The sequence below is a fragment of the Sitophilus oryzae genome, unplaced genomic scaffold, assembly GCF_002938485.1.
Source record: "Sitophilus oryzae breed Bouriz unplaced genomic scaffold, Soryzae_2.0 scaffold_927_pilon_pilon, whole genome shotgun sequence".
In the NCBI taxonomy this organism is placed as follows: domain Eukaryota; kingdom Metazoa; phylum Arthropoda; class Insecta; order Coleoptera; family Curculionidae; genus Sitophilus; species Sitophilus oryzae.
Window position 1 is genome coordinate 82,056 of NW_022147558.1, and position 15,511 is coordinate 97,566.

The 15,511-nt window shown below is 32.1% G+C and overlaps 1 long non-coding RNA gene across 1 annotated transcript; it reads left to right on the top strand.

The window, feature by feature from the left end:
• The first annotated feature begins 725 nt into the window (after positions 1-725).
• Positions 726-10,088, top strand: LOC115890822. The gene is made up of 3 exons (XR_004051705.1): positions 726-887; positions 2,472-2,573; positions 10,008-10,088. It is a non-coding gene; the product is annotated as an uncharacterized LOC115890822 (long non-coding RNA).
• The last annotated feature ends 5,423 nt before the right edge of the window (positions 10,089-15,511 follow it).

Consider the following 15,511-nt stretch of genomic DNA (forward strand, 5'->3'; position numbering starts at 1 on the left):
GACATTCTGAATAGAATGACATATAATATGTCAACTTTTATCATTCTCGCTTAATAAAAAATCGTATTTTAAAATTAAATCTAGAGTGACATAGCTATGTTAAAACACTTCTTCTTAATCAAGGAGCCTTGGAAAAATAGATTTGATCGTTTAATGTTTTTAGTGTCTTATCCTGGCCAGTTAGAAAATGCTCAAATCGTACTTTTAATCATATCTCAACTTTTTCAATTGGAACGGGGATGGCTCATTAACATATTTGGGAAAAGTATTTTTTTACGAATAATTTGATACCACACACTTGGTATTTCGAGTCAAATTTTCGTTACGAACCACAAGTTATAATTTCAAATACACCATATGCGGAAATGTCAAAAGTTGACATATGATATGTCATTCTATTCAGAGTGTTATTTTCTATTGAATAAAGTAAAAAAATACCGAGGGTGCCATTTAAAAATCAAAAGTTGTAGTCATTTCCGGTGAAACAGGAAGTGACCGAAAGCAATTGAATACGTCAATCAATTCTAATTTATGTCATATACTAACATACCAAATCTGTTTTTAACTGAAAAAATAAAAAAGTTAGGGGTGAGCCACTTTTGAGACGCACCCGGTATATGAAATGCCGGTATATCTTATATGTTTATGTTTTAAACTATTTTAAAATTAGAAATAAATAAGTAATATATGGTTGTGTATGCAGTTAAGAAAAATAAAATATTTTGGTGATTTTTTAATGTTGTCACCATAATTTGCTTTAAAATGTGACTTTAAAAGAAGGACAAGTAAAAAGTGACCATAAAATGAACGCTTGAATTGAATAACTAGGATCTCCTTTCCATGAACGGATTTTACATGTTTTTTACAAAAAAATGTGGCAATTATGGGTGAGTTTGAAATACAAATATTTGACTGTTTATTTATTTGTAATATGTAATTATAACTTAGTTTTAAAAATGATGTTTGATTTTTCACTTCGTTGATATTTGATACTTAAATACTAGAATAATAAACAATCAATTTTAAAATTAAAATATTCAAAGTACTCAAATGCCCAATAATCAAACAGACAAAAGAACGAAACCAAAGCAATCAAAACAAATTGTAAGCGTGTTTTGATTGCACATTCTTTCATCATTCAGCCTGTTTCTTGATTTAAAGACAAGCTTTGGGTATTTTGGTAGATTATTATATGGAGGGCAGAGGTGAGGATAAATATCTCTTATGGGACTTTATTTGAAGAACTGGTCACTAAAATGTGAGATGACCCGCCTACAGGGCCGTTCCTGGCGAGCGTGCAGTGCGTGCACGCACGTAGGCGCAACATTTTGGGGGCACAAAATCGAAGGGTCAATCAGTACTTTGTAACAAAAAACCGATACGCTTTCTTGCCAACAAATACTTAAACATAGGATAAAGTTTGCTTAGCGTCTTTTTGGCGTTGGCCGCACCGAATAAACAAGTCTAGGGCAATCTGTCGGCAACATAATGATCTCATCTATTTATTTTTCATTTTATTCATTTTATGGAAAGCACTGTTCATTAAAATCTTGTATCCTATGTTACAGGGCTTGTTTCTCTCTACCATTTCCTGTCTCACAATGTACCGTTTGTGTCGGGGAAGGAATCATAGTTTCATAGTTGTCGATTTTCGAAAGAAATCAGTACATGTATAGTATTTCGTATATTTTTCATTTTATTCATTATATGGACAGCACTGTTCATTAAAATGTTGTATTCTATGTTATAGGGCTTGCTTCTCTCTACAATTTTCTGTCTCACAAGTTACCGTTTGTGTCGGGGAAGGGATCATAGTTTCATAGTTGTCGATTTTCGAAAGAAATCAGTACATGTATAGTATTTCGTATATTTCTCATTTTATTCATTTTATGGAAAGCACTGTTCATTAAAATGTTGTATCCTATATTATAGGGCTTGTTTCTCTCTACAATTTCCTGTCTTACAATATACCCTTTGTGTCGGAGAAGGGATCATAGTTTCATATTTGTCTATTTTCGAAAGAAATCAGTACATGTATATTATTTCCGATTTTTAGTTTATTGTTTTTATGTATTTTATTTAAAATGGGTCAATTTTTTTTCTTTAGGGTACTATTTTTGTTACTAAATATTTTTGTGTATTTGTTTGTTTTATTTATTTAATAAATATTTTTATACTTTAATTAGAATTTTTTTTACATTTCCAATTACATATTGCCCGTTTGTCGCAGAATATAAATTCTTTAAATTTTGGAGATTAAGATTAAAATATATAATTGATTTAAATACAAAAAGGGCGCACCAAAGAATGCTGCACGTAAGCGCCAGATATCCCAAGAACGAGCCTGCCCGCCTATATAAAAATAAACATTAATGAACTGAAACTTATAAACAGCATGACCATGACCGAATCAACATAACAGTGTAAGAATCTATAAGTGTATTAAATGATTTTTTCTTTATTTTTTGCAGAATGAACGATGAGAAATCAGATGGAAGACCGAGGATATATCCTGTACAAGATCAGCAGACGCCAGTGAAACTAATCGGCCATAGATGGCGTGATTCTAGAAGGTATGTGCATATTTATAATAATATAAACAATGGTGTACATTTTATCAAATTTTGGTAAAACTAATGGAAAGAAAGGGCATGTGTAATATATTTTTGAAAGCAGAAAAAATGCTTTCTTTTAATATTCCTGTTAAGTACATGTATGTCATTATATACAGAGTGTCATTTTCTATCGAATAGAGTAAAAAAATCGAGGATGCCATTTAAAACTATATTACAACCTTCTTAAGACCAACTGGTAGTAAACGCGATTAAAAATAAAGAAGTTACGGGCTAAGTAAATGACGTCTAGAGTTTGACCTCGCCAAAATTATCATCGATTGTCATTCCCGAGCCGTCTTTGACGCCGTTTTTTTTCGATCGTATGGTAGAATTTACATGTAAAAACTAAAATGTCTCAATTACGGTACAAGGTATAAACTAACAATTATATTTCACTGTTGCTTTTCGGGGAAGCCCTGGAAACTAGGAAGAAAATTTGTCTCTCCCTTAACAAGATTTAGCTCGAATTAAAACGTTTTAATCTTATTTGGTGTAATCCAAGGGAAGGTCGTGGAAAACACGAGCCATTTTATACAGGACAGTTTTTTTTTTCAGTTGACTACGAACAGTTTTTTCTATCGTGTCGGTCATATTCCTTCTAGTTTTCGTATCTTTTTATTTTTCGGAAAAATTTGATCAAAATAATAGAAAAAAATGGCTAGCAGGAGTGCGTTGAAATTGAAAAACAGCGTTTCTAAAGAAAATAAAGAAGAAGGAGATGATATAGAAGAGGTGGATGCAGATGATGATAAAGGGTTAGTAAATCGAATAAATAGTTTGTCCTAACACTTAACTGCGTCTAGTGTTTTGTATTGTCAATTAAATCCGTGACATTTTTGTTTGGTTGCGTAGATTACTAAAATTGTCAAAAATTGGTCGCAGAGTACAGTTCGATGCCTCAACTATGATAGAAAAACCTAGGCCACTGCCTCAAATTAAAAAGTGAGTTTTATTCACCCTATTTATTAATCATCTTCCATCCGCAGGACCTTATTTATTAAACACAATCTAATTATTTAAAGTTTGGAAGTAGAGCATCCCATCTTTTTAAGGTACTAAACTTACGTGCATAGAAATCGGCCCACTGTGAACTTTTGGTTTTAACTCTGTCTTTTAGAATCTATTTATCAGAGCAAGTAAAAAATATGAGCTGTTTCAAAGACAATTTAACATGCTTTAATATGAGCATAAATTTATCCAGGGTTTATATGCGTACCAACGCGTAAACAAATAAAAGGTATTTGTGTTGTGGTGACAATAAGAATAACAAACTTGTCAAATATTGCAATTACTACCTTAGTAATCGAAATTTTCACATTGTTCTTTTATTTTTGATTAGTTGTATTTCATTGTTTGATTAGTGTTTCAATTTAATGCATACATTACCGGAAAAAGCCGCCCAAGTAATCGCTTTAATCGAAAATGGACTTAAACAGGGAATTGTAGCTCGGCAACTGCATATGACACGCGGAGCGGTTCGAAGAGTGTGTGAACGATATGAGGAGTCCTTTTTGAGAGGATCCTTTCGTAGTCGACTTGGAACTGGTAGAAAGAGATATACAACGGATCTTGATGACCACTTTATTGTGTCAACAATGTTAAGAAATCGGCGTCAGGTGCAACAACAGCTCCGTGAAACACGAGGAGTGACTATTATTCAGTGGACAGTAAGACGAAGATTGAAGGAAAGTAACATGACCCCCAAAACACCCGCAATTGGTCCAAAACTTACCCCAGCTCATCGTCAAACACGCCTGCCTTTTGCACGGAACATCTGAATTGGCCACTAGAACAATAGAAAATTTATTCTCAGATGAGACCAGGATATGCCTCTATGGTAGCGACCGAAGAAGAAAAGTGTTCCAGAGGCCAGATTAGCGATTCGCAGAATGCTGCATTGAGGAGCGGATTGCTTATGGAGGTGGTTTCTGCATGATCTGGGGTACAATTTCTATGACTGCGCGAACCGACCCAGTTTTTATCCGTTAGGACGACCGTCGGCACAGGAGAGGAGGTTTAACTGATGCTAAGTATATTGAGGAGATTTTAGCAGTTCATGTGGTACGTCGACTACATTGGAAGCGAATTCACTTTTATGCATGACAATGCGAGGGTACACTCATCAAGAATCGTACACGATTACATTTCAGAAGTCGGAATTTGGGTTACGGAATGGCCAGCATGCAGTCCAGACTTAAACCCGATAGAACATTTATAGGATGAGCTAAAACGAAGAATTCGTACTAGACGAAGAGCTCCAACTTCTATCCCAGAGCTCATTGTTGCAGTAGAGGAAGAGTGACTTAACATCCCGCAAGAAACAATATCAAATTTGATCGAATCTATGCCAAATCGAGATATTGTTAGAGCAAGAGGGGGTCATACCCATTATTGAAAATTTAGTTTAGTTAATTGATCGTAAATAAATAAATAAATAATAATATACCTCTTAGTAATAAAAAACGATAATTTGTTTCATGCATTAATTTAATAATTTTAATCCAAAGAAACTAAAATACAAATTAATATCTCTAAACTTTTCAAAGAATATGAAATTGTCTTTCAAACAGCATGTATTTTTTCTTAATCTAACAAATAGATTCTAAAAAATATATAGTTAACTTCAAAAGTTTGCTTTGGGCCGATTTCTATGCACGCAAGTGTATAACGTAGTATTGTAGCACAACCAATTATATTTTGCAATGATAAAATTAAAAGAAATTTCGTTTTATTTGAACTAGGCATCTAAAAATTATTTGCAAAAATCTACCTTGAAATTACTAAAAACAATTATAATACGAAAGCTACAATTAAAATACCAGCAAAAATATAATTTTTTCATTGTCAAATCCGATGTCACATTTTTGTGTTTACAAGAATTTATGTGGTTTCAAAAAGGTGTTTATTTTTTCTGAACTGGAATGATCATCTACAAAAGAATTAGTTGAACTGAGAATAGTATTCGCGGTATATGATTTGTTTGCTGTTCATTACCCGATCACTCGCAGGACTCGTTCATACCACATATATCCACAATAATTTAACAAATAAAAGAAACATTTGTAACTATATAAAACTTTACTAAACTGTACTAACCACACACATCCACAATAATTCAACTGATAATCGAAATATTTGTAATACAAGAAACTTTATTAAACTCTACTAATTAATAAAATGGTTCATAATCCCCCATTTACAGCCAAACAATACCCCAAATGATTGTGTAATTCACGCCTCACAATACTAAGCTGTTAAGGGGAGAATCTTTAGCATTCCACACAGATGTCGTTTTCAGTCCATCTAAATTTCTGTATTTAATTCCATAGAGACAGTTTTTGAGTGTGCTCCACAGGAAGAAATCGTTGGGCGAAAGATCCTGTGGTATTTTCCTACTGTATCCCTAATAAACGGGAGTCAATGTTTTTCTTTTCTGCAACATGAAGACTATTCCAAGATTGTTCCAATCATTTTTATCTTCACACTTCCATGTGCTTAATACCTGAGTGCCTTTAGTTTCAAACCTTAGGTTTGTAGCGTTTTTTATAAACATTACCACTGCGAACGGCAGCTTTTCGTTGGTAGAGCAGTCGTGGATAAGGTATTTCACTGGAAAGAACTAATTAACAATAATAACTTGAAATTATAAATATTGGGCGCCAGGCATGAACAGAGAAAGAAAACACAGTTGTTTATCACTTAGAACTAGTGACTATATTCATTCATGATGTTCTTTGCTGGTACATGACATTGTAAAGTTCTAGTAAATATATAGTGGTTATATGTCAAAGAAAGTGGTGTTAAGAGTTGTACTAAATATCTATGAAAACAACTATGATAAAATACAAGACATGTAAAGTTTAAGAGAATATATGAAATGTAGCATTACTTTAATTAATTTGATGTATTTTATATGATGTTAGTGCAATAATAATATCTATAAAAAAGTAATATTATTACAAGGCATAATGTAATGAAACCTAAAATCTAAATCATATTGTAACTACTAAATCGACATAAATGTTCTTAATAATCTAACCACTAAATATAGTCTGTACGATATTATTTAAAATGTACGTTATTTAGTTAAGACTGAAAATCGACTGAAAACCAAAACCTAAATCTACACTTAGCTGTTCTTGAGGCAATCCTGTTTCGAAGAGTAGCAGCGTGAGGTAGGCTCATATCTCTGTACTGTCTGTCGGCGATCCTGTTGGCCAAAACAACAAAAGGGGCCAGAATGAGAACACCATGAATCAATACAGCCGTAGCTACTGACTAGGCTTAGATATGGGAGCGAAGCAGCATGGGGCTCAAGCTACATCCACGCTGGGACACTTTATATGCAAGAAAAATCATTCCTACTGGGGACACTCGTCCACAGGACATCCGTACATAGGATAATGGTACAAGGGAACACTACCCGTACCTTGGAAACAGTCCGTCCATAAGATAACGGTACAGGGGAACACTACCCGTACCTTGGATACTACTAGGACCTTGGATAATGTCCCTACCTTGTAAATAGTCGGTACCTTGGACCCTAAAAATATGAAACTCTTGTTTAAAATCAAACAAGATCTAATAAACAAAATAAACCTACCTCGAATTACTTCCGAAGGCTCAATAATAAACAAAGAAACTGTCCTCTCTTCCATGCAACATTCTGGAGGACAAAAAAAAGGGACGCCAACGTGCCAGCAAAATACAAATACAAGTTAAGTTGGGACATCCAAAACTCTACCCTAAAAATATGCAGTAATAATATCGAATCTAAATGGATAATATCTCATCTTTACCTGTTGCTTTGAAATAGCAGCTGATTCAAATTATACAGCAAGATTTAAATAATCACCATTTCTAAAAGCCGGGATACAACAGAGCGGCCAAACAAAGTGAGGTTAAGCACGGAGAGAGTTGACAGAAGCGATGTTGACAGCGCCTCCTCAGAGCGATAACAGGTTTGTGTTAAACGATAACAGGGTTGGCGACTAGGGAACGTAAAAATTATGCCAAGTGTGACAAATAAATTATCAGGCCTGAACGATACGCAATCCGATGATGATACGCCTGATATCATATACAAAGACATGTAACGAACTAAAAACGTTACAGGTTTATTCTTTAAACTGTTGACTTATTCGGTATATGCTTTCCGAAGACTGAGCTGAGAACATAGGTATTATCCATATTATCTAACACAGCGAGAATATTATTTCCTGCAAAATGCCGTTTAACTATCGCAACTTTTTCAGAAGTTGAGAAATTCATAATTATTTTATACATTTATATACAAAATTACTCTATTTGGTACCTTCAATTTTTCTAAACAAAATGTGACATCGAAATTGACAATGACACAATCACATTTTTGCTGGTATTTTAATTGTAGCTTCTCTGGGTCGTATTATAAATTTTACTAATTTGAAGGCAGATTTTTGCAAACAACTTTTAAACGACTATTCCAAATGAAACGAAATTCTAGACAAAAATACAACTTTAACGCCTCTTCAAAAATGTCTATTAAAGCTTTTGCATAAAATTATCTGGGGAGATAATGCCGTTTTCCGATGCACCACACGGTATAAAATTTTAAAAAAAAGAAAATATAAAATTTCACGATACCTATATAAAGAAAAGCTTTCGTATAATATAAACTCACTTTAGGGTAAATTAAGTTAATATTTTTAACTTTAATACCCATTAGCACAGAATATCTAGCGTAGCTAGGTATTCTACCATTTCATGGTTAAGCCGCCACTGAAAATAAGTAGGGCTGGTTACAAATTTAGCACTTGATTTACATAACCTATTCTCCTCAAATTTTCCTATTAGTGCTTCTATAGGGCGCATCCGAGGTAAATCACAATAAAAAATCTTTTTAACCCAACGTTACATACGTTCCCTTATTTCATTTAAATTGTTAGTTATACAGTTTGCCAAAATATTACATTATATTACCTCTGCAACTTGGTTGAACAACCCTGAGTTAGGTGTTACATAATATGATTTATGATAAATCAAATAATTTCAATAATGAAAAAAATATTAATACATTTTTTAAAACGCTTAGCAATTACTCACAGTTTAAAGAGAAAGCTCTGGCAATATTCTATTAAAAATTTATGAACGTTTTATGCGCGGGCAAAAAAAATCCTGAATGCATCAAATAAGTATGAAAGGGAAAATGGCACGTTGTATAGAGGGTTATAGGGCTTTATTGCTCACTGGAATAATTGAATATAAGTGGATTTTGCCGATTCCATTTGAAATTCGCGTTTTTTTCTTTGCCCCTCGCGTTTAGCCAGGCTTCAGAACGGTTTTAATGGAAATCAGATCGAACTCGCCATTTTTTTTCTATTTTTTCCTTTCTTTCTAGTTTCGAATAAAATGTTTTGACGGGAATTACCAAAATACAGTAAGTGATTACTTTTACAGGATTATTTAAGTGTATTAGCATCAAATTTTGGTATTAATAGTCCGGGCGGGATATTAAATCTAGTGAGTTTTTTAGGGGATTTGGTCGCTACATTAAATTATATCAGTAGAAAAAAAAAATAAAGGTGTAAAAAAATAAGATGTTTCCCCTCGGAAACGGTAGGTAGCTAAACGATCAGTAGGGGTTCTAGGAATAGAGCTAGTGGAGCTCTATATTCGCCCCATTTAAACTGTGTTTCGAAAACGCATAGTTTCCGAGATATTTAATTTAAACGATTTGCTGTCGATTTTCTGGATATATCCCTTTGAAAAAAAATGAATTTAATTATTTATCAAATTGTGTTATACCATTTTTTACCTATATCTTGAAGTTTTGGTAGAAAATACATTTTCTTATAATTTAGACCTCATTTATCAATATACCCATGGAATATTGACAGATATATATATATAGATTGAGTACAGATACTAATATTGTCAATAAAGTTGGTTTATTTCATTATAAAATAAAAATAAAACTGTTTAAATATTTGTTAAAGGGGACCAATTAATATGATTCCAGTATTCAAACTACATTAATTGACTGTTTGCTTTGACTAATAATAATTGCTCCAAATACTAAAAAAAATAATTTTTTATTTGTATTAGACAGTGTGGTAAAAACTAACAAATTAAAAATATTATTTCATTTTTTGACGATTGCTTATTTATTATTTATAACAACAGGTACGCTCTGTATCATGTAAAAATATTTTTAAATTGTAGCTCTAATAGTCCTTCAACGAACCCAAAACTTACAATTTGTAAAAATCTAATCGTTTAGCTACAATACTCCGTGTCGTATGTGGTGAACAACTCTGTATCACTAATTTCGTAAAATTTGTATTTCCTAAAATTTACTTTTAATTGCATATTAAATGTTTACTTATATTAAACATATTTTCTTTGTTGCAGGTAGGTGAAACCATTACCAAACACAGTGTTTAGATTCCATTTAGATCAATAAATTGTAAGTAAACGTTTATTAATTTCTTTTTCAGCATTTTTCAATTTTACATTTCTATTTTTTTACTAAAAAAATTTAGAACAAAAAGAAATAATTATCTTTTTTGCTTTAAATAATATTAATTAAAGATAACATTTTCTGTGATAGAAGAACTCAACAGAGTAAGGTGCGAAGCAATATAAGATTGTCTAAACTTCAGTTGCAATCGATTTACTTTTAGGTGAATGTATCTGGAAATAGCTAAATCTATTTTTGATTATTGTAGTCTATTAGTTTCTATTGATTGTATTTGGGAGTGAAAAAACAAGTGAAACAAATAAATGGCGGTAAGTATATCAAAATTTTAGTTTATCATAAATTTAGGAAATGGTAAAAGTGGCTTAGATTTTAAAATTTTATAAAATGCGCAAACACGTTTTCTACAAATTTTTTTGAAGAATTTGGTATACTCGTAATAGGGGTAAAAGTTACAGTAAAAATTAGAAATCCAGTAAACATTAACAATCACTAAAAAAAAGGAAATGCTAAAAATTACGCATTTCCTATTATACTCCTTGCTTAATCTTTTTATTCAAATTATGTCCACGGAAGATTGGGATACCCTTATTTCAGATATGAGTTTAGTCAAAATAATCCCTACTACTAAAATTTTTAACAATCTTTATTTAATCTGTAGGTAATCCGAATAAAACCTGCTCCAACTTCTTTATTTAATTAAGGTTGTTGCAATGAAATTGTTAGGAAGGCCAGAAAAAAACGAGCGTATTTTATTAAGTAATGACGCAGTAGCAATTAAGAAAACTTTTTATCGCGCCGGAAGTTTTAACTATTAAGATTTCCGACCACGGGCTGCGTAGTCGTATTTTTTCGTTCTTAGGCAACCCCCTCCACGGCCACTTCTGGGTCCAATTAAAACTTTTATAGAGCGCTTTATGTCCAGAAAAAAAACGAGTTTATATACTTTAACTGAAGTAGTTTATTAAATATTTTGAAAAGGTAATACGTACGCGAAACGCTTTTCTCTAATGATGCCGCTCAGTATTTTAATGGCTTTAAATCACTATTCTCTGGAATCGTTGCAGAGAAATCGATATTTTTTTTATTTGGACTAATGATTTGGAATGACTGAGACTAATCCATTTGAAAACTTTCGACATATTCATGTCATTCTGTCCTTAATCCTACGTGGAGCATAGGTCTTCCATAAACGCTCTCCAGCGCCGGGTTATCGGTTTACTGTTTCGATCTCCTTTTTAATTGTCCTTTGTCATGTATGTCTTGGACGATCAGTTCCTCTACTGCCTTTGGATTCCACTCAATAACTCTGCCAGCGATGTTGTTGCCACTTTGCCTTAAAGTGTAACCAATCCACCTCCATTTCCTCAGTTTGATCTCGTTATACACCTGCCTCTGGTTGGTTAAGCTCCATCAATTCTGATTTCTGATGATATTTGGCTAGAATATTCTTGCAATTTTCAGCAGACAGCGGTTTAGTTCAGTCATCGGGGGTCAAAAAAGGGCTCTGTTTGGAAAAAAGTCCGGAAGTTTTGAAACTTTGCAGGTTTTGGGGTCCCTAACTAAAATCCATAAAATGCACATTTCCAGACTTGGCGCCACCATCTTGCCAAAATGACGCCCGAAATCTGTATTTTGTAAATATCTCGAAAACTATTCGTTTTTCGCAAAAATTTGAAGAGAGCAAAATTAAAGAGAATAAAAAAAATCCTTCTCTCTACATGTATATTATTTCGTATATTTTTCATTTTATTGATTTTATGGAAAGCACTGTTCATTAAAATGTTGTATCCTATGTTATAGGGCTAGTTTCTTTCTACAATTTCCTGTCTCACAATGTACCTTTTGTGTCCGGGAAGGGTTTATAGTTTCATAGTTGTCGATTTTCGAAAGAAATCAATACATGTAAGTAGAGGGAGATGGCCGATTCTGCGCCAGGCGGCGGCGGCGGCGGAGGAGGCGTCATGTTACATCATCAGCTAGGAACATTTAAAATACGCTAATAAACGAGAATAAACGGGTTTAAACAGCTTTAAAACAGAAATAAACGGGTTTGAACAAAAAATGAACAGGTCTGTTGTAATAAGCTAAAAAGCAGTTCAAAGTAGTTTAAAAGCGGTTCAAACCTGTTTATTCTTGTTTATTAGCGTATTTTAACTGTTCTTACCTGATGACGTCATATTACGCCTCCTCCGCCGCCGCCGCCTGGCGCAGAATCGGCCATCTCCCTCTACTCATGTATATTATTTCGTATATTATTAGTTATAAACCCTGTAAATCATACGAAATTGAGCTGAACCATGTGCACTAGTGTAAACCATGTGCACTAGTGCACTATGTCATGTGCACTAAACCATGTGCCACTAAAACATGTGCCATGTGCACTAGTGCACTGAACCATGTGCACTAGTACTTTCAAATATAATAAGTAACATTTCCTAATTCCATTTTTATATTTTTCTTGTCTACCATTCTATTGGAAAGATCGATGGAGAGCATTACTTGCCCCAGAGACGGTACAGTATCCATTAGCTAAACTAGAAAGGGAATGTGGGATATAAAGGGCACTTTGCCAAGGCGAAAAATAAGAGCAAGGTAATATCAGAGATAATGTAAGTTCTCCCGTCCATCGACTCTTTATATTTCTATTGTTAGTTGGTTGATGCGGAGGTGATGCTCTCAAAATTATAATTGGGAAAAAGATAGGTATCGAGTTCAAAAGTAATTTTTAAAAGTTTTATTTCAGTTGTTAAAATTGTATACAGCGTGTTACAAAAAAACATGCATCATATCTCGTTGGGGAGATTCCCCTCTTCCACAGATGCGAAAGAAAGCGACTGCATCGGAAACCGTTCGGCAAACCCGACACGTCTATTGAGTGGTGTAATACACCAGTCGTTTAGTCCGGAAACCCATGCTGTGTCGTATTCGCTTGCTGGAGTGACATAGTGCGTGGTTATATGTTTCTTTTTAAAAACGCGTGTAGGATTTTTGTTGAACTTTTGAACTGTTCAAACATTCACAGTTTTGGTAATTTGTATAATATCTTATTTAAAATGGGATACAAATGTGTGTATTTATAAGGAAAAATAAGATATTTATAGTATAAAAAATTAATTTATTTAACAAAATTTAATTAAAGATGTGACAAAATAGTTACTTTTCTATTGGTTCTATCGGACTTTTTTCGACTATATAAATCTTTATTTGTAAACTTTAATGCATAAAATATTTTCAATCTAATAAATAATTTAATGATGTAAATAAGAGGAAATTTCTCACATGGTTGGTCAAATTCTATAGTTTTCATTATATCAAACAGCCTCTGAATGTTTTCTTCACTGCAAAACTCATCAAAATTTTATACAAATAATTTTTCCAGCCTGTAAATAAAATGAACAAATTTTTCCACTTTCATGATCAAAGGCTTTTAAATGGGTAAATAATTTCGAGTTATCCAGAGATTTGGATGCTTTTGCAAATTTTAGACAAATATCACATTGATGTATTTGAAGACCCTTTTTAATGATGTAGTCAAACATAATTAAAGGCATTTTGAGTTGAAAACATTTCTCAGAGGCTGTTTGATATAATGAAAACTATAGAATTTTACCACCCATGTGAGAAATTTCCTCTTATTTACATCATTAAATGATTTATTAGATTGAAAATATTTGATGTATTAAAGTTTACAAATAAAGATTTATATAGTCGAAAAAAGTCCGATAGAACCAATAGAAAGGTAACTATTTTGTCACATTGTTAATTAAATTTTGTTAAATAAATTAATTTTTTATACTATAAATATCTTTTTATCCTAATCTGCTACGAACTGATATAATATGACGAGTAATCTATTAAATTACTGTGAACTTATATGCCTCGATAACATATTGGTGCAGATTATTTTCACCCAAACAAATAATAACCCAAACTATACATTGATGCGGATTGTCTATGAACTCTTTCTGAAGGTCACAGAAACCTGAACGCGGAATTCGGTGTTCTTTCGCATCTGTTATAGTTAATTTGTGCCTTTTCATTTAATATTATAAAAAACAGGTTTTAGTTGAAGTATAAAAAACCAAACATTCTTTTTTGTTGTATATTCTTCAATTCAATTTATATAAAATCTTATATCTCTATTTTCTTTATGCTTTTTTTATATTTTGTTGTCTGCGGTATCTATATAAATTTGATTACTTAAGTAAATTACTTGGGTTTAATATCTTTAATGTTCCATTAAATATATTAGAAATCTTATACTCTTAAATAAAAGCAAAAAAAGAAGTTTTTAAATCAAAAATTACATTCATAGATACCTATGTATGTATAAATGATAGATTAACAAATATTTAGTTCATTAGTTCACTCGGTGAAACCATTGTTAAAACTATTGTCTTTAAATAAATATGTTAAAAAAATTACTAGGTTCTAAACCCTAAAACTATATATTTTTGGAATTCAACTATACAGGGTGAGTTTTAAATAAGTGCAGATATTTTTAGGGGTAGTATATTTCGACCCCCGAAACACGATTATGTTTTTTTTTTGCGAAAACATTTTGAAAATTTGGAATTTTTTGAAAATGTTTTTAGTTTTTAAATAAAAAAACATAATTTCTTAATAATATGGCAACTTGGGTGGTAGATTAAATTTACCTTAAAATTTAACCAAAAAAAAATTTGTTGCAAATTTTCAAATAAAATAACTCCGTTATTTTGGACTTATTTGAAAGACGGTAAAGAGAAAATATGTTTCTTTTATCCAGATCTATCAGCCCCGAAAATATTTGCACTTATTTATGACTCACCCTGTATAAACAGAATTTTCCTGCAAAAATATAGATCAGTTGAGTTATTGGTTTACCTATTTTAACCTCAATTCTAATATTTTCCTGCAACATCATGATAATGATCTATTATAGTAAACGAGATATCGATATTCCTGTCTAAGCATCTTTATTTAAATTGGATTCAATCTAAGGATGTGTCGAATGTATCGATATATCAAAATATCGATGGTTTTCCTAAGTCGATAATAAAAACTCTAACAAAATAATGAATAGACATACTTTATATTGAAACTATTGTCAATATATAGAAAGAAGCGAAAACAAGACTAACAATATAAAGAGTGAGCCTTATAAGGGCAAATATTTTTAGGGGTAGTATATTTCTTCCCCAGAAACACGGTTATGAGTTTTTTTCGCGATTTATTTTTAAATTTGGAATCTGTCAGAGATAATGTAAGATCTTTTGAAAACATTTTTGGATTTTTTTTAGTTTTTAGTTAAAAAACATAATTTCTTGATACTATGGCAACATAGGTAGTAGATTAAATTGACAAAAAAGAAAACCCAGAAGAGATCCAGCGGTTCTCAAAATCTAAGCAAAAAATATTTTTTTTGGAAATTTTCAAAGTAAAATAACTTGGT